Below are 27,045 nucleotides of genomic sequence, written 5' to 3'. Positions count from 1 at the left end.
TCTCTTTAAAAGCCTGTATCAGTTTGATAGGAGTTTACATACCTAATTCTACTTAAAGAACTGTAAAAAAAATTTTTAACTGTGTATCAAAAGTTAGAAGACATACATATGTATTATTCTCATCTATTTTGAAGGGCCTGTTTAATTGTTTTAACTCCACCAACTTAATTCATTTTTCTCTTATTCAGCTTTTCAAATGCATTTTGCATATTCCCATGCATCACTTGCCTTGAAATGTCATGTTCTTGTCCCTCTGAAATTCTTGCTGTTGACTAGAAGCAAGAGGTCCTGTTAGCCAGGCTGAAAATTGATTTATCTTTTCAATTCCAAGTCACTAAATAACATTTTAACATGGATCCACTCTTTAATTTTCTCATTTTGATTTTGCTTTGTAGTGATATTTCTCCTATAGAAGCAAATAATTCTGGACAGATAATTAGTGTCTCATTCAGCCAAGCTTCTAATTCATGGTACTAAGGTAATAAGATATGAGTAGTTTTTAAAATTTAAATAATAATGAATTATAACCTAAGTATAGTGAAATGAAAACTTGCTGTATCACTTTACACCTGTAACTTTGAGTATATATTCTTCCACTTCTTCAGAAAATTGTGTGCTTCCTCAAGAGACTGTGGAATAAGATGATTAATAGGAATGACAGTGCCATTTATTTTGAAAATTAGATAAGGAGCCACAAACATACATGTTTTAACTCCAGACCTCCCGCACAGTTAGTGTGTGACCTATGCCAAATAGCTTTCTTCTTTTACCTGGCTTCTCACTTATAAAATGGGAATAATGCAAATTATTGTGAGTGAGATTAGTTTGGGCAATTTACTTTGATGTTTAAAGTATGAAGCAGAAGAGGGCATATATACAGTGTTTATTTGATTTAGAAAAATAATTTTAAAAGGAAAGTGGTTCATTATTAGAGCTTTTGTCTGTCTTTAGATACTTCAGCATTAAGTACTTAATACATTTTTTCTTTATGGATTTTGGAAAACACTTCATATTTAGGAATTAAGTAATTAAAACAAAAAATAGCTAGAAAAATGTATTTACAGAGTCATTATTGTGCAGATCTTGAGCATGTGATTACAGAACCTTCCTCATCTGTTCTGAAGGGTTTGGGTAAATCTATTAGTGTTTCACTATCAGATTTTCTGTCTGTAAAATTGATATAGTAGTATGCAATGATGGATTGTTATATGTGTGACATTAGTTTATGATCTAACATGCTTTGCTGAAGATATGTTATTCTGATAGTTATTGTTGAAAATATGTAGGAGTATATTACAGAATATAGACAGACAATATGCATGTATATATAAAGCATGTAATACTAGTATGACATGAGACAGATATGATACAATATCTATAACTTCAAATCACTTTTTTGCAAGTTACATGTAATATCTGATAATAGATTTATTTTTTCTTTTAACGAAACTGTTTTCTTTAGACATTATATAATTGAAACAAATGTGTTATTTAAACCCAATATATGATTCATAGTAATCCTCTGTAGGAAGTAAAAACTGTCACACTGCATAAAGGAAGCTTTTGGCAGTCAATTGCTTCTGAGTATTCCTTGTGTAGGTTAGCTTACTATCTCGCCTAGGAAAAGAGCAAATCACCCCCCCTTATTTTCTTTGATTAATATTTTATTAAGACAGATGGCTTTAAAAGTAGATCGATAGGTGTGGTTTGAAAATGATTGTAAACATATATATTGGAGCATATAAGACTGATTTTCCTTTTCATTTATATTAATTTTTAAATTAATTTTCCTGAAAAATTTTCCTTATAATGGAATTTGTATAGTACCATTTTGAAAACTGCTTTAAGTAAAACATTCTGCTATGGTTGTATAAACATATACAGATTGATATTAACAATTTGAGTAATTTGTCAAACTACATGGACAAATTCCTATATAAACCTTGAAGTTTGTGTAAGAATAATAAAACGCTCACATTTACTTTGGAGTTGCCCCAAAAGGAAAGGGAAGCTTCCTATCATTCCCATTTCTTGATGACAAAGAGATTTCCTGTATAGTGTAATTACAGTGCCTTGTTGAAATACTCTCAGGAATGTTTTAAGAATTAAATCAATATGTTACTGTTAGTATAAAATGCAGTTGTGGATCTGACTCTTCAGTGTTGTATAATAACCTCAAATTGTTTGTGAGCAGGCTTGAGTAGAAAATTAAGAAGCAAGTAAAGTCGTCTCATGTTACTTGAAATATGTTTAGACATACTTTTTTTTTTTTGGTATGGGGGATTGGACTCGGGACCTTGCACTTGCGAGGCAGGTCGGGGAACCACTGAGCTAAATCCCCGGCCCTAGACATACTCTTTTTTATTATTTTGTTCATAAGGGTACAGCATCTGTATATTTGTGTACAGTTTGTGGGAATTTCCAAATGTTATAAAGATGGCATTTTACTCTGTAAAATGTTTGTGAATTTTAGGCAAAATTCTGTTCTTTAAGAATCAAAGGAGGTACAGTTAGCTTACCAAAAAGCACTGACCAAGTTGTTGGTACAGTTAAGAAGAAAGACAATAATCCATGAAGACTTACTGATTCTTCTCACCCAGATGAAAATTATTACATTTTACGCTTTATGCAGAAAATAGGGCATTATTTATTCTGTCACTGAAGTTAAACTTTAAGACTTCATATGTTTAATGAGGATGTCAGACTATTACTGACTTTAGAAGTAGATTGAAGCCAGTGAAACCCAAAGGAGAAAGAATTATCATAGAAATTCCAGAAAAAAATAAAAATCACCAAGAAGTTAAATTTTTAGTCCCTTCCCCTAGGATGAATGCTGCTGTGTTTCTGTGAAGCATTGAGTTAAGAAACAAAGACAATGTTTAAAATTACTATGTAACCCACTGTCAGGGGGCAACATGCCCAATTATTTTGTTGCCCTTTGAGAGACAAGTGGAATCTTGTCCACAGCATAATTTCCCTTTAAGATTTTGTATCTTAAGAATTGTAGTAGAATCATGTTTTTTTAAAACAAGAAACTTTAAAAATAGCAAAATTGGGGAAAAGGACACCCTTTATATGCTGTCTGAAAGCCAAGCAATTCTTACAACAGCTGCTTGTTGTATTCACTTTGGGGAGGTGTAGTTACCATAGTTTTCCACAATTCACTTGTATCAACTATTTTTCTCTATAGAAAACATACCAGAAAAATCTGTAGTTATCCCAAGTGGTCCACTTGATCCGTTTGGGGAAAATCCGGGGAAAATCTTTTAATTTAAAAGATAAACCTATAAAATAAGAAATCTTAAGGGTAAATAGGTTAGCTTTTTATATTGAATTGTAATTGTAACTAATTTGTTTCACTACTCCTATGGGAGAGCATACTTCAGCTCTGAAGTTATTCAATAGGTCAGAAAGATTTTATGAGAGGTTGATATAGTAGCCAATAAATGCAATAAATATAATCGTGTTTTTCCTTTACACAGTTGATGATTGTGGTTCTTTTACCTCTTGTCTTTTTAAAGTTTTATTTTCATTTTATTGAGTATTATATCTTATAAAGTGACACTTTTTGTTAATATTAAACAGTCCATATTTTTAATTGTCTTATATAATTTGATGTTTATCTATATCCTTAATCTAAAAATGTTTAACTTTTTTGTGTATCACAAGTACTGTGTTACAGAATATTTTCTATTAAGTCAAATGTTGATTGAGAAATACAAAAATTGCAACAGATTTTTGAAGTAGAATTTTAAGATTTGAATAACTTACCAGTTCAGCACAGGAAAATCCAGTTTCTAAATTAGGGAATCAAAATTGACTAGGCTATTTCTAAATTTTCACATAATTATAATTTAGTTTGTTATGGTATACATAGAACTTGCTGTTATATTTATATAGAATATAAATGTGAGAAGAGTACTTGAAAATATTTTTATAATGATATAAACATTACTAAGATTCTGCTTTGTTTTGGCTGTAAATACTTAGAGTTTTTGAACAATGCATTTAATACTCTGTCAAGAATAATTTTAATTTCAGTTTTTAGTCTGATATCTTCTGGAAGAGAGTGATAGTATGTTTTTATGATATTTAACTATCACAGTTAATTATGATTCATATTTATAAATTACTTGCACGTTGTGTACTTTTTTCAATGTCTTTAGTACTTGTCATCAAATAATAAAACTTTAGCTTAAATTTTTTATTTTACACTTATAATTTTTGACAATAGATCAGCTCTTTTCTTGGTAGCTCTGTGAAGTAACAAATATATCTTTGGATTTTACATGACATATCTTTTGTTAGAAAATGCAAAGGACTGGTAAAATCACATAAGATATTTAGCTTGATTTAATATTAGTTTTTGTATATGGAAAGAAATGTGTTTGTAAAATAATCATTGGGACATGTCATATACTTTAAATCTTTAAGAGTTTCCAAGTATCTTGACCTGTCTCTTGGCAGCATTTTTGAGTGTTGACTTGATTTCACATACAGCAGTGTACATACTTATGGTGTGAGCAGTTTGAAAACTCCCTTATGGGATGTATAGTTATTCTAAAATGATATAAGAGATACGAATTATTTGTTGTCCATTCCTTACAGATGTACTCCATGCTGTTAAATCCTGAGGAAAAAAATCAGAGGGTTTGGAAGTCAGTTTTCTGTGGAATGTGACTTAGTTATCTCTTTAAAATGTTTAGTAGTCTATTAGGAAAGCTAAATTAGCTATCTTTCATTAGCTGCAAAAATGTCATTATAAGTGTAAAGAGCAACTTTTAAACAGAGTACTAAAATAACCAGAATATTTTCTTTCCTTTTTCTTTTTCTTTTTTTTTTTTTGGTACTGGGGATCAAACTCAGGACCTTGTGCTTGTGAGGCAGGCAGCGGCAGAATATTTTCTTTATTGTACATTCATTCCATTTCTATATGTATTCCTTCAGAAAAATAATGCATTTATTTGATTTCCTTGTTTGTACATCTGTCCAACTTTATCTTACCATTCTTTTCTCATGTTTCTGTGCTTCTTGCATCTTCTAGGTAATATGATGAGTGTGAATCTTGCCCACTGAAAGCTAATATTCTCTTTAGCAAATGTGTTATATAAGAAGGTCCATTTTATCAAGATAATTATTTAGATGGGATAACAAAGAAATACATTTGAAAATATGACAATGGGTGCCCAAACAAGAATCCATTCATTATGTCTTCTTATAAACCCCCACTTTCCCATTTTTTTCCTTTATTCCATATATGCATATCATCATTTCATGTAAAGTTGGAAGTTATTGAAGCCTTTTTCAAGTTTTAATCCTGCTTATTTTTCATATCCAGATATTTCATTATCCTGTTCTCTTTTGTCTTTGCAGAGCTTCTCTGCACATTCTAATAGTTTATATCTTCAGATTGACCTTTTCTTTTGTTTCTCAACACAGACCAGAACAAACTTCCCATATATTTTTCACAATGCCCCTATTAAAAACCCTTCTGTTCTGCCGCCTGCCTCACAAGTGCAAGATCTTGAGTTCAATCCCTGGTACCAAATAAACAAAAAAACCCTACTGTTTTTAATTTCTTCTGCAATCAAATGAAACTCAGTAGATCTTATATGCTAATGTTCTTCATGATTGGATTCCTTTTTCTTAGTCACATCCATCTACTATTCACTATTCATTTTTCCCTGGGGAATTGTGTCACATAAAAAATCTTTCCGAATGCGGATGGCTGATTTAGATAACCCCTTCTGATTTCCCTTGGCATGCAGGACTTATCAAAATCACAATAATTGAAATTGATTGCCAATTTTGGGGGGCATTTTTGTGATAAGGCTCATTACATAACCCAGGTTAGCCTTGAACTTGCAGTGATCCTCCTGGCTCAGCCTCCTGAGTGCTGAGATTATAGGCATCCATCACTACACCTGGCTCTTGATTGTCTGTTAACTTTTCTGTTTACCTCTTATGATTGCAAATCTTTGAAGGATAGAAATTATGGTGTGTTTTTTTCTCTGCTGAATTTGTGCTATTTGAAAGAATGACTACTTCTGGATCTTAATCACATATGCTTTCCTACTGGACTAGTGCTGTCAGCTTTGTACAGATTTCTGATCTCATTTTACTCAATCTAATTCATCTATTTTGAATATAAAAATTTTCATTTTCCCCTGCAGCAAACCTGATCTTTCAATATTAGTCAGGAACCACATCTTCTACAAATCCGTACCATTCGATGATGCTAATAGTTTTTAAAGGTTTTAATCTATTATTATATTTATAATATTTCATTTTATATGTCGTTACCTACATACATTTGTGTTTTTCCACTGGAGAACCTTGTTTAATAGTGTACTACCTAGTCGCTGTTTCCTTCCCAAAATTCCTCATAGAAAGTGATAGGTCAAAAAAAAAAAGAAAGTGATAGGTCATCTTGACCAAATAATATTCTTTCAATACATTTTTGAGTGACTATTTTTTTTTTTGGTACGGGGGCTCAAACTCCGGACCTTGAGCTTGCGAGGCAGGCGGCGGAACCGCTGAGCTAAATCCCCGGCCCCTTTCAATACATTTTTAATATTTGCTATTTAATTTGCTATGAATTGCAACCTGTCTTTACTATTTATATTTCTCATGTAGTGTTTGGTACATAGTGAAACTATATGGGAACATAGCTGAGAAAACTTTAAGGTACCGATTCAATTTAATAAAAACATTTAGCCTTTAATAAACCTTTTGTTCCATTGGTGAAACTTAGATGGATCTCTAAACATTTTTACATTTAACACTTTTTTCTTTCTATACATTTTATTTTTTATAAAATGATAACTAGGAAGTTAGAGACTAATTTTATTAACCAATATTGTTTGATTTCTTTCTAGTCTTTGTGAAAGCAATGTGGATTTGAATGGTTCTAATAGTGAATATTATACTTTGTATCTCAGGGTTGTTTTTTTTTTATAAAAATGAGTACTTCCTTAATCTTTATTAAGTAAAGGTGATAAATGATTTTGAGGCTGATGTTAACAGTAGCATTTTTTTTGGCCATCAGTTCCTTTTATTTATTTTTTTTCATTTCCAAAACAAAACTCATTCACATATTTCATAGCTTACAAAGTTAATAAACATTTGTCAAGCTAAATTAATTTAAAAATAGACATTTAGTTAATATCAGAAGTGCTTTGGAGATAAAAAGCACAATAAGCATTAGTTATTATCATTATGATAATTATTATTATTATTATTATTATTATGTAGTGTCTGTTTTAAAATACCCTTGCTTGCTCTGGGATGGCTGAGCCTAAAGAGAGTGGTTAATCTGCCAGGATTTTGTCCAGAACTAAGGATTTGAGACATAATACACTAAAGAGTTTTTTCTTCAGTAGACCAAGAAATATGTTTTCATTCTTTCTCCTAAAAATAAAATTTCTTTTGATTCTGTACTGAGTAGCATTGGAAACTATTTTGAATAGTTTGAAGATTTTCTTATGTAATCTCTAAATTGATGTCTATGGATCATATTAAAAGGTTCTGAGAATGTATGCTCTAATTTCTATTCAGAGACCTTTATCTCTTAGTTCTGTTTGAGTTGTATAGAGCTCAAAATTATAATTTTCATATATTACAAAAGAGAATGGAGCATAATATAATGGGAGGAAAATATGGAAGCTTAATACTTATAAAAATGGAAAATTCAACCTTTGGATATTTAAAAAAATCAGCAACTATATAAAGGAATGCCAGTAAGAATATCTTGAGAATTCTTTAGATTATTCTTTAAAGAGAAGATTTAAAGATTAAGCAAAAATTCCTTACAAGATAATTGCAAAGATTGACATCAGAAGTCATAGAGATGAAGGAAATACTGAAGACATTTTAATAGGCACGTGTATGAAAGTCAAATGTTCTCCTAGCCTCATAATCAGTGGGGCAATAGTGACATGTCTGAAGAAGATATTCCTTAATATTATTGCAAATTAAGTAATAAAAGACCTTAAGAAAATGAAAAGAGAAAAAGGTGCCTGGAGCCAATGAATTACAATTGACAACCTAAAGGCAGTTGAAGAACCAATTGGTAGAGTGATTGCGATGCTATTCATAATGTGCAACAGCCAGAGCACACCAGAAAGCTGGAACAATGCCTTCAGTTCAACAATATTGCTTCAGAAGAATGGAAAGAGGGGAACTGGAAGAGCCACTGACCCCGAGACCAATTTCCAGGCAGCTGCACAAACTATATACTGTAATTAAAGGTTTTGACCAGTAATCACAGCAAAGGCAGACTACAGAAAGTCTGGGGAACCAGCAAGGTTTATAATGAGGTGGACATCTTTAATTCAAAACATGAAAAAAGCAGGTAAGAAAATCAGTTCATTTCTGGAGTGACTTCGGAAAATCTCTGTATTAGCAAAAATATGAAAATCATGTATTTTTGGCCTTCTCCCCCTAAAAACAAAAGTGTGTAATGAAAGATAAATGATATATTTTAAGATGAATAGAATACTCTGTTACTAGAAATGGGAATTTTCTCCTTGCTACTTTGTTTTTTCTTTATCTATGAATTAAGTGTTTCTTTGATGAAACAAGTGCACTTGATACGTGCAATGCTACAAATAGACTGAATACCCCTTAGAAGAGGTCACTCTCCACTCCACAAAGGTTCTGATAGAAATGAAGTAATTCACACCTAAAGAGTAGTAGCAATAGTAATTCTCTCCCTCTTCTTTCGATTACTGGAGTCTGCAATTTCTCATTCTTTTTCTTTCTTTAGTAATACCTCTTTTCATGAATTCATTACTTTGTCTCACTCTGTATATTCACGTAATCACCTTCAGTATTTATATTTTCAGAGAAGTGTTATCTAATTTTGATTGATGGAGTGATGTAGACTTTTCATATGAACAAGAGGGTGTACTACAAGGATCTAATGAAGAAAAATAGCATCTCATTTTGAAGATATCAGGTAGTTTTCTTTTGATTGAACTTATAATGGTCTTTGTTGTATTTGATATTAAAATACCTAGTAGTGGAGTAAGAATTTCCTTCTTTACTAGAAATTCTAAACTTTGTATCCATGTAAATCTTGAACAAAAAGCCTAATTTTTCTACTAAATTCCAATGATGAAGACTTAAATTTGACTTCATTTTGTTTAATTTAGACTCATAAATTAACATATTTGGCCGTGTGAATTCAGTTATGCTAACCACAGTGTATATATTGTAATTTGAGTTTAGTTCAAAGTACAATACCTGAAACAAGATTATAAAGTTTAAGGTAATGCTCTATTAGGAATGTTCAGATGGTAAATAGCTCTATAAAATAACTGGGATCATTTTCATAAATGAGAAGTTAAAGCCCATTAAGTCTTGTGTGAAGAAGGTTCTCCATATGAACTGTGAAATAATATGGAGGCTGCATAGTACAGTATAATTTTAACATGTAGAATTTATAAAATATTACTTATTTTGGACTGTAGTTGTGACTAATAATTTGTGAATCCAACACAAGTCTTTACTAAAAGAGGCTACAGTGGAAAATCTGGATAACTTGTGTAGAATTTAGACAAGGAGAACAAAGGAATAATGAAATGAGAGCCAGGGATTTAGCTCAGTGGTTCCACCGCCTGCCTTGCAAGTGCAAGGTCCCAAGTTCGATCCCTGGTACCAAAAAAAAAAAAAAAAAAAAAATTAACTGGTAGAAATAATGAAATGAAAATAAGAGTTTGGCAAGGGAATCCTTAGAGGATGGGTGGTGGAAGATTTTCAGTTACTACTATAACAGATATTTTCTCATTGTGTTTAGCATACTACATTAAAGAGAAAATTTAATAATCGTAGATGGCTTCTGAAAATAGGCCAAAAAGAATCTTGAGATGCAGGTATATGCAGTAATTTTTAGTATCTTTATTAGTGTTTTTGTTATTATTATGCAGAAGCAAATCATTATGCCCAAATCACCTCATTTTTCAAAACATGAAAATGCAAATACTTAAAAATATCTTTCTTTCTTGTCATAAAGATTTATATTTTAATCAATTCTAGAAGTTTTATTTAAATTGGTACTTATAAAATTTATGGGAAAATTATCTAAATATTTGAACTATTTAAATGGGTGAGTGGAGATTCATAAATGTAAGCAAGTGCATTTCTTATATGTTTGGGGCAAATAAAAATGGATGTCAATTTCCCATATATCTTAGTCACTTTTTTGTTGCTGGGACACAAGACCAGATAGACCCCCATTACTTAAAGAAGACAGGGATTAATTTTGCTCACATTTTCAGAGGTCTTGGTCCATAGTTGGCTGGCTCTAAGGCAGGAAGGGTATGGTAAAAGGGCATGGTGGAAAGGCATGGTGGAGGAAAGCTGCTCATGTCATGTCGTGGCAGCCAGGAAGCAAAGAACAGAAGAGCTGGGGAAGAAGATGTACCACTCTAGGACATGCCCTCAGTGACCTGCCTCTTCCCACCAAACCCCACCTCTCAGTAGTACACTGTTAACTGTAGCACTTCCATGATCCAATCACCTTGTAAAGCCCCACCTCTGAACACATAAGGCTTTGATGGGACATTACAGATAGATATAAACCATAACATATTTTTATATTAACTTTGATGTTCTTTTATGCTTAAGTTTGGACAATTTTTATGTATGTTTCCTAACTGTGGATTTTTTCAATGAATATTATTTTAATTGAGGTCATTTTTTTAGGTGAAAAAGGGAAAGCATTTCAGGAAATGTTGAGGTCACTAGACTGCTTGAGCAATAGCCTGTTATTGTTAACAGAAACTTTTGAGTAATGTATCTATCTATTTTATATCTTTCCAGAGCTCTTTGTTTTCTTTTCATATTGTTTTAAAAACAGTATTAATTTTCTGAACTACAGAAATAGTCTTTTTTAATGATTCTGAATGTTGCAGGTGCTTTTTAATTATTTAGAACATTCTAGCAATATAGATGCAGAAAGTATATTTTGTTAAATTTATGTTAACTCTACATGAGGCCCTAGACCTTGCGTTTCAGTAAGACATTCAATATGAATCTGTGATTTTATTATTTTTATCTGTTTCAAACACAATTTTTAAAATCCTAATTTCATTACTTATTTTTATTTGGATTCCAGTCAAAATTTAGTCACATAGTTCTTTAGTCATGATAACGCTAAACTGGAAAATGTGTGCTATTAAATGGTATGTCATATTTTTATGTTAAAGCAAGAGATATGGCTGCATTTCCTGGATTTACTTTCAATGTAATTACTGTTAGAATAACAGCTGTTCTTCTAGCACAGTTTGTTTACAAATATGTATAAATTTCTAAAGAATCGTAATTAAGATTACTTGGTCCATTCTTTGTCAAAGAAGATTAAATGATTAATATACTATAGAATATGCGTATTTATCATTTTCATTTGATTTCCATCAACTATTTTATAATCTTTAAAAATCCATGGAAGCTCAAATTAATCAACAATTTGAATAATTCATAAAACCACATGATAAGGCCCGGGGATTTAGCTCAGTGGTGCTGCACCTGCCTCGCAAGTGCAAGGTCCTGAGTTCAATCCCTGGTACTGGGGGGAAAAAAAATGATACAATTTTCAGAAGGACAAAAGGACTGGTCTTGTAGCTTAGTGGTACAGTGCTTAGCTAACATGCACAAGACCCTTGGTTCAAACCCTAGTATCCACCCCCTCACACAAAAAGGACAAAAAAGTATATAAGTTAAAAAAAAAAACAAAACTGTTCTCTTTTGTACTCATCTGTGCTGTTCAACTTTTTTCTTTTCTTTTTTTTTTTAATTTTGATACACGACCTTGCTAAATTGCCCAGGTGAAACTCAAACATGTGATCATCCTGCCTCAGCCTTTCTCAGTGTTAAGATGACAGGCATGCATCCCTGTGCGCAGCTCCTGCTCAGTTTTAACTTACAGATCTCAGTATTAAGCCAGGCTGTTTTATTACCAAATTTTAATGTCAAAAATTTAGAAACACCAACTTAATGAATTTTGTTAACAATGTAATGAAATACAGACTAAATGTAGTTGTCTAAAACTATTTGTAAACTACTATTATAGTCAGTTAAAAAATAATTTATTTTCTAACTTGTTACCATAGATTGAGTTTTAAGGACTTCATTGAGTCACATGAAAGAATGGAACTTAGTGGAATTATGCATTCTAATTTCACAAGAAAGATTAATTTTAAGATTAATTCACAAGAATGATTGTATGAAGTTATGCATCTAAGTAGTCACATAATTGATTTTGAAACATTTTAAGCATTTAGATAAGTATATAAAATAATATAATGAACACATCTGTGCACCAGTCACCCAGATTTCCTGTTAGCATTTACCATGTTGGTTGCAGATCTCTTCATTAAAGAAATAAATCATAACAAATTATTTAAAGCCCCTTTCTTTGCCTTCATCTGCCTGTCTCATATCTTCACTCCTTCAAAAGATACTAATATCTTGAAGTTGATGTGTTGTTATTGATGTACATTTTTATACTTTTGACACATACACATATTTCTCTAATGACAGATAATGATTTATGTGATAAAAATTGAAGTGGCGGGCCAGGGATTTAGCTCAGTGGCACCATAGCTGTTCACAAGTGCAAGGTCCCGAGTTAAATTCCCGGTGCTTGAAAAAAAAAAAAATTGAAGTGCCCTCTTACAGAATATATTTTCAAAATTGTGATGCTTTTTATTATATTTTTGAGATTATATGATATATGCAAATCTAAGCCATTCATTTTCATTGATATATTGTATTCTAGGAAATGACTGGCGTAATTTTATTTATTTATTTATTTACTGATAAACTTTAGGTTATTTCTAGATTTTTGTGATTATAAAAAAACTATTCACTGTCTTTGAACATGTTTACTTGTGTATACCCACAAACGTTTTCCAAGTATATATTTTTTGTTTTTGTTTTTTGGTACTGGGGATAAACTCGGGACCTTTTGTTTGCGAGGCAGGCAGCGGAACCACTGAGCTAAATCCCCGGCCCCTTTCCAAGTATATATGTAAAGTTGAAGTTAAGGTGTCATAGAATGTACATGTGTCTAACTTGATGGATCGTTAACTTGGGTGCTTTGAGTTTTGAAATGACAATAAAATTCAGAAATCAGACCTGAATTTAAATTCTTCTTTCGGTTTACCAATGGAATAACATTGGGCAAAAACTTAAATCTGTTTCATCTGTAGGATCAAGGTAATGCAAACTAGAACATACCTAATAAGTACCTTATGTGAATGGTGAGGATTAAATGAGGATTTAGAAAGAGTCCTCCATCAGTGTTCACTGTTGTTCCCCTCTTTCTTTCCCTTTCTTCTGACAGCACATTAAATGTGTTAATATTCAATAAGATACTTACAGCAGTGTCTGGTATAGAGTATGGATCATGTAAGAACTTGTTAAAATTCACACAAGTAAAATAAAAACAAAAAAATTCAAATTAGCCACAATATGCTTACATACTTTTGAGTGAGCATAAAGAATAAGTTCCTAATGCAAAGAAAAAATAGTTCAATAAAAACAAAAAAGTGTTGAAGACCTTCTACAATTCTTAGAACTTTTGTAAGATTAAATATAAGCAATTAATTTATTTCACTCTTATTCACACATATAATGTTTGTGTCATACTTTTTATCATTAGCCAGTAAAATGTATTTTTCTCTTATGATGAAACCAGGAAAATCAAATCTTTTGGTGTTTTGCATTAGAGCTTTGATTCTAAATCTTGTTCTTCAAGAGGTTCCAGATATACCATTCTACCTTGTTTCAATATGTCAAGTTTTCAGTACTCTCAAATTAGCATTATCTTAAAAAAAAAAAAAAGGACAAAAGCAAGTATATGTTGTACTTTAAAAAGCATGACAATGAGAAATAAGGTATGAGCCTACCTGCAGGTTCTTTGATCTGTATCTCAGAAGCCCAGAAGTCTGCCGTTTATAGCATGTCACTTGTGTGTTCTCATGATGTGATTGACAGCCTTGTTGTTTCCCTGCTTTGAAGGCCCAAGAGGTTATTGGGATTATTTTAGAGTGTCTGTCACACCAGTTCTTTCAGATTTAAATAGAATCTTCTCAAGCACTAAAGGTGGATTACTTTGTATTACTTTTAATTGCTTCTCAAGTGTTTTGAGAAACATTTACGAGACCTCCTAAAAACTGGATTTGCTGGAGTATGTTTTCTTTTTTGAAAATTTCAAGGATTTGTTGTAAACTTTCCAAAAGTCTGAAGTTTAACAATTAGTAGAACTTGATTAAAACAAATTAGATAGTTAAAAAATGAAAGCAGAATGTAAGAGGAAGAAAACCCATCATCTTATTTCTATATCCCTTATAATAAATCAGACCTGTGTGTGTGTGTTTTTAACAAAAACGAGGGTGTGCTTTTTCCCTCCTTCTTTCTCTGTTTCTTTTGATCATTGATCTGGGTGACCCCATGCTCAGGGGTTTTTTTTTTCCTTCATTTGACAAGGACAGATTTTTGAAGTATAGCTCTCCTTTGGGACCCTGAGCAGTTCCACTTGACTAACCTGTGATCTAATGAGCAGCAATGCAGTGGCCATTTTGTGTGCTTTGACAGAGGATGGCTAGACACAGAGTGGGAGAAAGGCACGTCTGTTGAGAAAAAAGAGGCAGAGTGATCGAACAGTGTGAAAAAGACTTGTTAGCCCACATTAGTGTGCCTGATTTACTTCACAACAGGTCAGGAAAGGCCAGCAGCAAGGTTGTCGTTAAATTGCGAAGTTGAAAATCCTGGTATTAGAAAAAGCTTTCGGATCTCAGAAAGCTATTAATTCCAAAGTTGGTTTTAATTCACTTTGAATTGTAGCAAACAGTGTAGCATCAAACTTTCCTCAGTGTTGCATATATTTTTGAAGTAATTGTGTGACCCTAAATTTTTTTTCATTTCTGTAATTTTTTAAGCATTCTGTTAATGTTTGGCCCGTTTTACAGTGGGCTTGGATGTGGAAAAGAAGCCCAACTGAGCAAGGTTGTTGTGCTTTTTATGCCCTATGTTTGACCCTTAATCAGATGCTCATACTTTCCATTTGTAAATTCTGTAAGAGCTGTGTGCGATTTCATATCCTCTTAACTGGACATACCTCTTAAATTTGTTCCTCCCCATCTGTAACACTGTGTGTGTGTGGATATATACACTTACTTGTCTGTCTTCCTTGTAGAGTAAAATCAGAATGTTAAATGATAAAAACCAAATTAGTTTTTAAAGTCTTTTCTTTCCTCTACCTCATGCTTCAACTATTATATTTGACATTTCATTGTTGTTTACACTTTTTAGGTGAAAGAGAATACATTATTTACAAAAAAAAAAAATTTCTGCAATATATGGCCCAGGTTTAATGTTCAAGGAGCCTAAAAGTGATCTTGAATTTAAATTTTTATTCCTTCATATTCAATTTTGGAGTTTCTCTACTATAAAACAAAGTTAATTACCAATCATAATTCTGCTTTTATTTGACTATCCTTTTTGTAGGACTAGCCAGTAAAAACTATCTATCTATGAGATTAAAGAACATTTGATAGTGCCAGCTTCTTGACTTTATTTAATATGTATATGTGTGTATACTTACATATGTGTGTAAAATCTAATATATTGTATTCAAGGTAAGAATCAAAGCCAAAACAAATGGCAATGTTATTGACCATTTGTAACTTACATTATCTTAAATATGCATGGCTAGTACTTGCATGAGGAATATAAACTGTACGTAAGTAACAGTGTTTCTTTGTGCCGTAAGTGTTCCCAGAGATGGGAGCTGGCCTGTTCCTACAGCCCTGATTTGTGTGCTTTGGCTATGTTAAGGAGAATTTTTTTCATTAGCATAAAGATGCACTATGTAGTCCATAAGCCTTACATAGTAACCAGTATATGATACTGTCACTATTATGACCTCAAATGCCAATGGGTTCTCAAATTCTTCTCCCTAGCCTATAAAATGCTGTGGACCTCCTGGAGGACAGAGGCATAAAAAATATTGCTTAGCTCTCAAAAGAATTTTAATTCTTGACTTCATACCACTGTTAATTCTTTCAATCTCACATTTATATTCTAGAAATAGTTGACATTCTTATTAAGAAGGCTGCTGATTTTCCTTTTTTAAAGCAGAAAACATTTATTGGGCAGTGATCTTTGCTTTGATTATTGATGTAATCATGGGTACCTAGAACAGCTCCTTAAACATGGTAGATGCTCAGTAAGTGTTTATCAAGTAAATACATTTGTTCAGTGCCTATGATGAACCAAACAATTGTACTATGCCCCAGTGTATAGTACTGAGCAATCCAGACCAAGTCCCTTTCCCAAGTGGGTAGTTTTCAAAATTGTTGCCTTCTTAGCAAGGTAATAATAATTTTTTCATTTAGAAATGGATTCAATGAGCCACTTAGATGATGATAATGAATTATTTTTAGTATTTCTAAAAATGCTTTGCATATTTTATTGGAATATTTAAGAAGAAATGTTAATAGTTAAAGTCTCTGTGAATTATATACATTAGTATTTTTGGTTGTTTATCTTTGTATAGTCTCTGTATCATTATTTATTTTCATGGTACATTGGATCTTAGTTGAACATTTTCGTATTTTATTCTTGAATTTAAAAATCTAATATTGTCATAAAACTCTTCTGACAAGATTTAATTAGTGGAATGATTATTTTTTTCTACACCTTAAGGAATATTTAAAAGCACATTTAACATATTGGGAAAATGTGGCAATTTTTAAGGCAATTGAAATAAGAACTTTATGAGAACTAGGTGTGGTCTGGTCTTAGAAGTCAGAAATATAGTGAATATCAAAATTAACTGTACTACATTTGCTAAGCAGGTGGTAAATGTTAAAAATGTACCTTTTTTCCAATGATGAATGTCATTATATTATATACCTAAAATGTACCAATAAAATAGATTTGTTTTTGAATGTACCTTTTAGTCCAGTATTGCATAAGTCCATCAAATCTTAAGAACCATTGTATCTCTGAGATAATCATCTAAATGACTTTCATCTCTTTCCCTTGTTGTTTCACAGTCTGAACCTTGTGCAGAAAAAAGTCATCCCCCCCTTCTAAATTATATTTTAAATCTATTTTTATAGCAGATCCTTGACATTGTCATCAGGGTACACTCTAAACTCTCCACTAGTGGTATAGTCCCTTAAATATGATGCCGTTTTGATACTCAAGAGAGGGAAGCAGTGTAGTCATCCTTGCACATTTTCCAGAGCTCATTATTTCGGAGAAATCTGATGACCCATATCAGTCTTTGGTAGAAGATGTGTAGGAAGCTCAGTTCTGCTGGAGACCCTCACACATATGTTTTCCCAACAAAACACCAACTGAACGTCATCTGAAGTCCTAGGTCTCTATTTTAGGGAAGGATAGTAGTTGACTAGAGAGTTGCTGGATGATCACCAAAATGTACACATGGAGGCACAGCAGGCTGTGTCACATCCTTATCCTGGGGCCAGATGCTTCCCATGTTTTCTCAGTTCATGTCAGCTCAGGTTTGGGGTACCTGACTTAGTCTCTGAGTGGCTTCATCAGAACCCAAAGAACACCCTGTCCCAGACATTTTACTCAATGTCAGGATGCCTTTCATGTCTGATTGAGCTATAAAGAATTCAACATAGGGGCTGGGGATTTAGTTCAGTGGTTTTGCCGCCTGCTGCGCAAGCACAAGGACCCAAGTTTGATCCCTGGTACCAAAAAAAAAAAACCAAAAAAAAACACCAGAGAATTCAACATAGAACAGCGTGAACGCCCTATGCCAAATTTTTTTTTTTTTTTTTTTTTTTTTTTTGGTACTGGGGATCAAACTCAGGTCCTTGTGCTTGCAAGGGAGGCAGTGGAACCACTGAGCTAAATCCCGGGCCCAAGGCCAACTTTTGTAAGCATTATACATTTAATAATAGACACTGTTCTTGGTGACTACCAAGAATTCAACTGCATGTCCTTTTCAACAGTAAAGAGCTGCATCTTTAATATAAAAACATAGCCTTGTGTTTGCCCATCATTTCCTTTATATGCTACATCTAAATGTGCCTGTGATATATATGTATCTGTTATAGGATGAAAGTGAAGCAATAATACTTTTTAAAACATACTGAAAAAGAGTGAATACTGTCTTCTGAGAACAGAAACTTTTTAAATTCATCATGTATTATATTGCAGTGATAAATGATTCAAGTTGAAGTGCTATGATTTGAATCTTATTTTTCTATTTAAAATATGTGTCAGTTTGAAAATTGATGCCTTTACAAGATTCAGCAGAAGAAAAATTGGCTCAAGGATTGTCTGCATTGGAGTCAGAGATATCTCTAGTCAGAGATATCTCTTGAACTCCCTACTGAGGGCAAGGAGAGCCTGCTGAGGCCTGTGCCTCTGTTACCTGAGGAGTAAAGGTCAGAAGACATACAATTTAAGGATGTAAATTCTTTAAGGAATAATGCAAGGATAAAAGAAATTGATGGGTCCTACGACCCAACTCCTTTGAGCAACTGTCTGCTTATTTCAGCAATGTCTCCATTCCTCCACTGAAATGGTTTTCTTGGTTCTGGGTTCTGCCATAAAATAAAATTTCTAATTGTTTTTTGCTTTGCTTATTGCTTTTCAATGCTGGAGATCAGAGCCAGGACCTTCCTTGTGCTAAGCATTTGCTCTACCACTAAGCTATGTCCTTAGCCCTTTGCATATTTTTTCATTTTTAAAAAAATGTGTATTTCATGCTTGATCACTCACTTAACTGTGAACTTGTCTAAAAACTATGGATGTGTGTTCTACCTACCATTTTATTCATATTTATTCCTTGACTATCTTCTTGTATAGCCCTGGTAAATACAATTTAGTGTTTAGAACCAGCCATCTTTATCACGAAGACATTGACAAAAACGTCCTGGGGATTCAAAAGCTAAATGTCAAAAGAATTCCAGAAAGGTTTTGGATATCATTTATAATAAATATATAATATAGAGCTTCACAAGGGAACTACTTCTGTATGTGTATTTTAGATTTAAGGGTGTGGGATAAACATGTTTAGATTCCATATCATTAGTATTTTTTTTTAAAGAAGTTTCAGTAGTCCGTCCCTTAGCCACACGTAAGTAGCTAGACACAGGGGAGGGAGAGGAGTGCAGAAATGTGTCTAACTTGGGATGTCTCATTTTCCAGAATCCCTGCCAGGGGTTGGCAAGCCCAGAAAGGCAAAAATTGGCACCATTCCCCACCACTCTCTGCCTTCCATGGCATACCCCATCAAACGCCTGTTCTAGGCATGACCTAGATTCTCTAGCTGGGACTAGCTCGGCTCATTCCATTTCTTTTTCCTTTTCTAGTCTTGCTTAGCCATTAAGTTAAAGAAATAGTCCAAATGCCAGTGCCAAAATGTGTCTGCCCTTCTAGGTGGCATGAGCCCAACTGTCAGTTGACAGGTGGGCATACCACCTGGGGAACAGTTAGCTTCCTGTACCAGATGGAGTTTCCCTGGTCTAGGAGAAAGCTCACAACTGGGTTTCTGGAACAGATGCTATGTAGACAGACTCTGGATCTGTTTTGCTTTTTCTGTGGGCCCCCCACTGTATATGCATAGATGAGTAGAGCTCTGTCACTATATAGATGACTTCCAAGCTTAAAATCTCTCTCCTGACCTCTTATTTTAATAAGTAACCAGCCCCTCAAAACCTGAAAAAGCTTCTCTTCAGAGGTAAGAACAGTTATGGAATCTGAATAGTGACCTTAAAAAAATATAAGTTATAAAAACATTTATATTAGCACTTGCCAGAAGGTTGTTTGGCTGGTCTTGGGAGTGTTGACACTTTAATTGCCCTTTTAATCTCTCAGTAGGACAGTTTGGATTTAAATCTATTTATGGTAAATGATTTTATATAAAAGTAGTACCTTTCATATTTCCAAAGTGTGGAAGAAAAAAATTTCCTCTGTGGTCTGATACTTATTCTTGTTTTCTTGCAAATAGTTGAAGAAATGCAAAAGTAAATTCCTTTGATTTCCATCTAGTACTTAAAATTTTTAGAGGAAATTTAATCTAGTGAAACTCTTGTTTTTCAAATAAGAAAATACCAATGTTTTCAGCCACAAAACATCTGCATTATGACAAATGGTTCCTAAATTCTAGTGAAAGTCTAATCACAGCTCCAGAGGAGGCTGTATCATTATAGCCTCTTACACTTGTGTTGGATTTACATCTGGCCACATCAGTTTTTGCAGCAGTATATTCTTATATAAAAGAGGGTCCCCTGGCAGGCTTACTTAATTTTATCAGCATTTTAAAGATTTTATAATTCCCCTTGTTCTTATCTATCTTTTCCTTTCCTTTCTATTCCTTTCCCCTTTTTCCTTCATTTTTTCTTTTGAAATATATGGAAACTTTAAAATGTGTGGAACATATATAGGTTATTTCTAGTACTAAGGCACATACCACTGTCTCCTCTCTATCCCCATATGAGGAAATAGAATACCACCAATGCCTTATTAATCATCTCTGTACCTCTCATGTGTTTATCTCCCTAACTCCCCACCCAGAAGTTCTTTTCTGTCCTTGCTTTTTGTATTTTGGACAAGTAACTGTGTATTTGCAAAATGCATAATTGTTTTTCTATGTCTTAACTTTATGAATTGACAATTATTAATAAATGTATTTTGTGATTTTCTGTTTTCATGATTATCTTTTCTGAATCTGTGGGTCATTCTTTTTTCACTACTGTTTATTAGTGTATTTTCATTTATCTATCCGTTCTACTCCTGATGGATTTGGGGCTTTTTCCATTGTTTGGTTATTACAAATACTCCTGCTATAGGTATTTTTAGTGTAGCTTTCATATCCATACAATAGGGTGAATGCATATTTGACTTTATTAGACACTGCCAAGAAGCTTTCCAGAGTAGATAGGAATCCCCTCTGTCTACATGTTTGTTAGTATATGGTATTATCTGATTTCAGATTTTCCCAACCTTTATATATAAAGTGCCATTGCTGTTAGATACAAGTTTACATTTGTATATTGACTTTTGTAACCAATAAATTTGCTAACCACCAACCCAACCCTTATGATTTATTTACATGTTGACTAGTTTCCTCAGAACAATGATATTTATTTACTTATTTAGATAAATGCTTTTAATCTGATGATAGATGAAGTAACTTTTTTTGTAAAAAAGAGTCTACGTTTTGTAGAAAAAGTCTACTTTTTGTAAAAAAAGGCCAACTGTCAAGTTTATCGTACTATATTATGAATGAATATGAAATTTATGTAATTTTTTCTGTAACTAGTAGATTTTGTGATTTTCCTTCACTAAAATAATTTGTTATGATTTAGATCTAAAATGTCCTCTAAAGTCTTGTGTTCAAAGGTGGCACTTTTGTAAATCATGGGGAATTATACTCATCAATGGGTTAATCCATTGATATATTTATAGCTGACTGTATGAGGTGGGTCTCAGTTGAAGGAGGCAGTTCACTGGGAGCATGATTTGGAAAGTATACTTCTCCCTCTGTCTCTCTCTCTCTCACTGCTTCCTGGCTGCCATGGAGTGAGTACCTTTCTTTCCCTGGGCCCTTCTGCCACACCATTTCTACCTTGCAGCCAGCTGACGATGAAACCATGAGTCAAAATAAACTGTCTTTCTTTAGTTTGTGGGTGCTATGTATTTAGTCCCTGTTATAAGAAAGCTGACTAATGAATTTAATATGATAAATTTATTACATAATATTGTAAATCACTCTTGCAGAGTATGAGGTGTGGTAGCTACAGGAAGGAAAAGTCAGAAATGTTCTATCCTTAATTAACTGACAGTCTAATTGGAGGAACAGAACATAGTTGAAGAAGTTAGTATGTCACAAGGGTAGATTGTAATTATCTGCTACATTGCTGATTTTTGGAGTTCATTGTGGACAAGAGCAGGCTGTGCTAGAGCTGAAACTAAAACACTGGCCATTTGTTTTTTTATGCTACTTTGAAGAACATTAATTTGCTTTACCAAATTACTTGTTTTGAGATTCTAACATTAATTTCAGGTAATCATTTCTGTGAGGTCATACTCCATATGCATGTTGTTTTTCAGTGAGATTATTACATTTCACCTGATAAAACCCGCCTTGGGATTCACCCGTTTTATAGGTCCTTAGTCCCATCTCACCCTGGATTTGCTGCTACAAAATTAGCTTCCAAAATATTTGGAATTGCTTTTCCTTTATAGGCTATTTGATTCTCAGGAGTGATTGGAAAAGAAGGCTATTTAGGAACAACAAACATTCATAGGGCACCTACAATGTGAAAAGCACTTTGCTAGGCTTCCAATCATACACGCCCTCAGGAAACATCCTGTCTCCTAAGGAGCTTGAAATGCAATGAGACTGTAATTCACACTGTTGTCCTTGCACGTGAACTGATTAAAATTCTCATTCCTTTTCCTTTGGTGTTTTCAGCTTGAGTACTCAAACTCTGAAGGTGCTGGGAACATTGTTTTCATTCTAGGCAATAGGGCAACTATTAGAAGGGACATGTTTTCAGTGGTCAATAAGTTTTTCTTTTCCTTCTCTCCCTTTGTGTAATTTTCTTTCAAGTGCTGTGTATATACATGTTTTTGTTTTATTTTATTTAGTCCTGCAGGGTTTCCTTTTACAGACCTTTTATCTGGCATGTTCTTGTCATTTTATTCTCATATAGCTATCCCAGTTTTGAAAATCCCACGACCTTTTCAGTCACTGCTGCTTCCTTAACATTCTTTTACTTTTATTTATGCTTTTACTGACAATTCCCCAGTTATACAACAAGTTCTTTACTTCTCTTCGTCTTTTGGATTTTGCTCCACTATCTGTGCTTAATCTTTATCACCTTTCCATATGTTTTCTGCAAGCAGTCATATTAGTTGACATAGGATCTTGCCATCATATGGAAAAATTTTAATGGGTGCATCATATTTTTGTGGCTATGTCAATTAGCTAATACCTAAAACAGTATTATAGTTATGTGTATCAAGCTATTTATTTTCATCTCTGTTATCTGTAGATTAAAGAGTAGTAGTTTCTGGCTTCTTTGTTGCATTTGTGAAAATGATAAATGTCAGTATAAATGCCACATGCTTCTATTTTAGCTGACTGGAATATTTGTGGTAAATGTAGTTGTGGCTTAGTACCTCTGCTATTCTTTGCAGCTGTCCAAACCAAAGGTGCTACTTCCTCAAAGTGGGGAATTCAAAGAATCTAACCCTAACATGGTTTGGATTGCAAGTGAAGAGATCTGGTACTACAAATTGCTAAACCAGCATAATAGTATGGCTAAGTTTAGAAACTAAGAGATGTAGCCAACTTCATAGCAATGCAATGTATAAACTATATGACTTTGAATTCTTAAAATATTTTCTACCTACCCAGTGAAATGAAAATAATCCAACATAGACCAAAGTTTCAAAGGAAATTGTAAAAATTATGAAAATTATTTAGCTATAAATACATATCAACTTTGCATATTTAAATTGATTTTCTCTTTTTTTTTCCTTAAATTCTTTTATTAGTACATTTTAGGTACACAGTACATTTACATTTATCATTGGGAACTTGTACCTTTACATAATGTATCTTGGTTCTTATTTTTCCCCATTCCCTGCCCTCCCTTCACCCCCTCCACCCTTCCTTATTTGCAAAGACTTTATTTCCATTTTTTACATTCCTCATAATTTTTCCTTTCCCTTCTTTCCTTTCCCCTACCCCTCCTCCTTCTCCTACCCCTTTGGACCTTTTCTTCCTATTTTGTGTTATCAATTATTCATTTTAATCATTGGGACATTTTAGGTATACAATATAATGACATTCATCATTGGAAATTTGCACCTTTACATAATCTCTCTTGGTTCTTATTTTTCCACCTTCCCCTGCCTTCCCTTCAACCCCTCCGTCCCTCCCTATTTACAAAGACTTTGTTTCCATTTTTTCATTTTCTCATATTAATTCCATTCCCTTCTTTCCTTTCCCCAGTCCCTCCCACTTCCCCTTCCCCTTTGCCCCTTTTCTTCCCATTTCACATTATCTATTATACCTTTTAGTTCTCATTTACACTTTCAGTTTCTCACACTAGAGAAACTATTTGGTATTTACACATGTGTGTCCTATTTATTTCACTTAAGAGTATCACCTCAATGTGCATCCATTTAGCTATAAATGTCTCTAATTTCTCATTTTTTATGGCTGAGTAGTACTCCATTTTAGTAAAAAACCACATTTTCTTTATTCAGTCTCCAGTTGGTGGACATTTGGGCTGTTTCCAAGTTTTAGCTATTACAAACTATGCTGCTATAAACATGGGTGCACATATATCGCTGTGGTATGATTCTTTTAATTCTTTGGGGAAGATACCAAGCAGGGGAATAGCTGGATCAAATGGGACTTCCAGTCCTAGTTCTTTGAGGTATCTCAATACTGATTTCCATAGTGGTTTCACCAGTCTACACTCCCACCAGCAGTAGAGCAGGGTTCCTCTTTCCCCACAGGCCCACCAGCATTTGTTATTGGTTGATTTCATGATAGCAGCCATTCTTTCTGGAGTGAAGTGGAATCTCAGCTTGTTTTCATTTGCATCTCTCGAATGACCAGTGATGTTGAACATTTTTTCATATGTTTATTTGCTATTTCTACTTCTTTGCCTGAGAAATGTCTGTTCATTTCAGATGCCCATTTTTGGTTTGGCCCTTTAAATTTTGGAGGTCTGATTTTTTTAAGTTCTTTATAGATTTGAGATAATAGGCCTTTGTCTGCGGAACAGCAGGTAAAGATTTTTTCCCACATTGTGGGTTGTCTCTTCACTCTGTTGGTTATTTCTCTTGCTGTGCAGAAGTTTTTTAATAAGAAGAGATCCCACTTGTTTGTTTGTGCTAGTTCACAGGCAACTGAGGTTTTGTTCATAAAATCTTTTCCTACACCAATGTCTTTAAGAGTTCTACCTAACCTCTGTTCCAGCCAATTCAGCGTTTCTATTTTAATATTTAGATCTTTAATCCATTTAGAGTTTAGTTTAGTGTATGGTGAGAGATATAGGTCTAGTTTTAATCTTTGACAAGTTGAAGTCCAATTTTTCAGCAACATTTATTAAAGAGGCTTTCTGTCCTCCAGTGAGGATGGTTGGCTTGTTTGTCGAAGATGAGGTGGCTGAGTCTGTCTGGAGTTGTTTCTGCATCTTCTAATCTGTGCAACTGGTCCTCAGGTCTGTTTCTTTGCCAGTATCATGCTGTTTTTATCACAGTAGCTTTGTAGTATAGTTTCAAGTTGGGGATTGTGATACCCCCTACCTTGTCTCTGTTACCTAGAATTGCTTTTGCTATTCTGGGTCTCTTCTTGTTCCGAATGAATTTTTGGATTGTTTTCTCCAGGTGTGTGAAGTATGCTGCTGGGATTTCAATTGGGATTGCATTGAATCTATATAGCAGTTTTGGAAGTGTGGCCATTTTCAATATGTTGATTCTTCCTACCCAGGAGCAAGGGATGTCTTTCCATTTTCTGATATCCTCTTCAATCTCTTTTTTCAGAGTGCTATAGTTTTCAGAGTAGAGGTCTTTGATTTCTTTTCTTAGGTTGATTTCTAGGTATTTCAGTTTTTTGGATGCTATTGTGAAAAGAACTGATTGCCCCATTTCTCTCTCAGTGAGACTGTTTTTTGTGTACAGGAAAGCTATTGATTTTTGTGTGTTGATCTTGCATCCAGGTACTTTACTTGAATTTGGTTATTAAGTCTAGAAGACTTGGTGACATTCTTGGGGTCTTCTATATAGAGTATCATGTCATCTGCAAATAATGACAATTTGACTTCTTCATTTCCTAACTTTATTCCTTTTATTTCTTTCTCTTGTCTAATTGTCATGGCTAATTTTTCCAAAACTATATTGAACAAGAGTGGTGATAGTGGACATCCTTGTCTTTTTCCTGATTTTAATGTGAAGGATTTCGGTTTTTGACCATTTAGTAGGATATTGGCTGTTGGTTTTTCATAGATGGCTTTTATCACATTGAGGTAGAGACCATCTATTCCAATTTTTTGTAGAGTTTTATCATAAATGCATGTTGGATTTTGTCAAATGCTTTTTCTGCATCTTTGGAAATAATCATATATTTTTTGTCCTTGGCTCTATTGATATAGTGTATTACATTGATTGATTTGCATATGTTGAACCATCCCTGCATCCCTGGGATGAATCCCACTTGATCAGGGTGTATGACCTTCTTGATGATCTTCTGCATTCTATTTGCCAGTATCTTTTTAAGGATTCTTGCATCTGTGTTCATTAGTGGGATTGGCCTATAGTTCTCTTTTTGAGTTGGGTCTTTCTCTGCTTTGGGGATCAAGGTGATGATTGCTTCCAGGAATGAATTTGGGAGTATTGCTTCCCTTTCAATTTCATTGAAGAGTTTAAACAGTAGTGGCAGCAGTTCCTCTGTAAATGTCTTGTAGAATTCAGCAGTGAAGCCATCAGGACCTGAGCTTTTCTAAGTTGGTAAGTTTTTAATTACATTTTCAATATCATCGGTTGATACTGGGTTGTTTAGAATTTTTAGGTCTTCTTCGTTCAACTTTGGTAATTCATATGTATCTAGGAATCTGTCCATTTCTTCTGTGTTGTCCATCTTATTGGCGTATAGGTTCTTGAAGTAGGTATTGATGATCCTCTGGATTTCTGCTGGGCCTGTTTTAATTTCACCCTTTTCATTCCTAATTGCATGGATCTGGGCCTTTTCTTTCCTTTTTGTGATAAGGTTGGCTAAGGTTTGTCAATTTTGTTGATTCTTTTGAAGAACCAACTCTTGGCTTTATTAATTTTTTGTATCATTCTCTTAGTCTCCATTGAATTGATTTCTGCTCTGATCTTTATAATTTCCTCCCTTGTATGAGCTTTGGGTTTGTCCTGCTCTTCTTTTTCTCGAAACTTGACGTTCAGCATCAGGTTGTTTAATTGGGCTCGCTCTGTTTTCTTAATATGTGTATTCAGTGCTATGAACTTCCCTCATAAGAC

At 33.5% G+C, this 27,045-nt stretch overlaps 1 protein-coding gene across 2 annotated transcripts in view; it reads left to right on the top strand.

Annotated features, from left to right (window-relative positions):
* The window catches only part of Arl15 (ARF like GTPase 15), a 401,961-nt gene that overhangs the window by 187,954 nt on the left and 186,962 nt on the right, over positions 1-27,045 (top strand). The gene's annotated exons all lie outside the window — the stretch shown is intronic.

Source organism: Heterocephalus glaber, unplaced genomic scaffold, assembly GCF_053883595.1.
Source record: "Heterocephalus glaber isolate CG9 unplaced genomic scaffold, H.glaber_assembly_v1.0 deba00001538, whole genome shotgun sequence".
NCBI lineage: Eukaryota > Metazoa > Chordata > Mammalia > Rodentia > Bathyergidae > Heterocephalus > Heterocephalus glaber.
The sequence above is the reverse complement of the archived record's forward strand: the minus strand, read 5'-3'. Positions and strand labels throughout refer to the sequence as shown.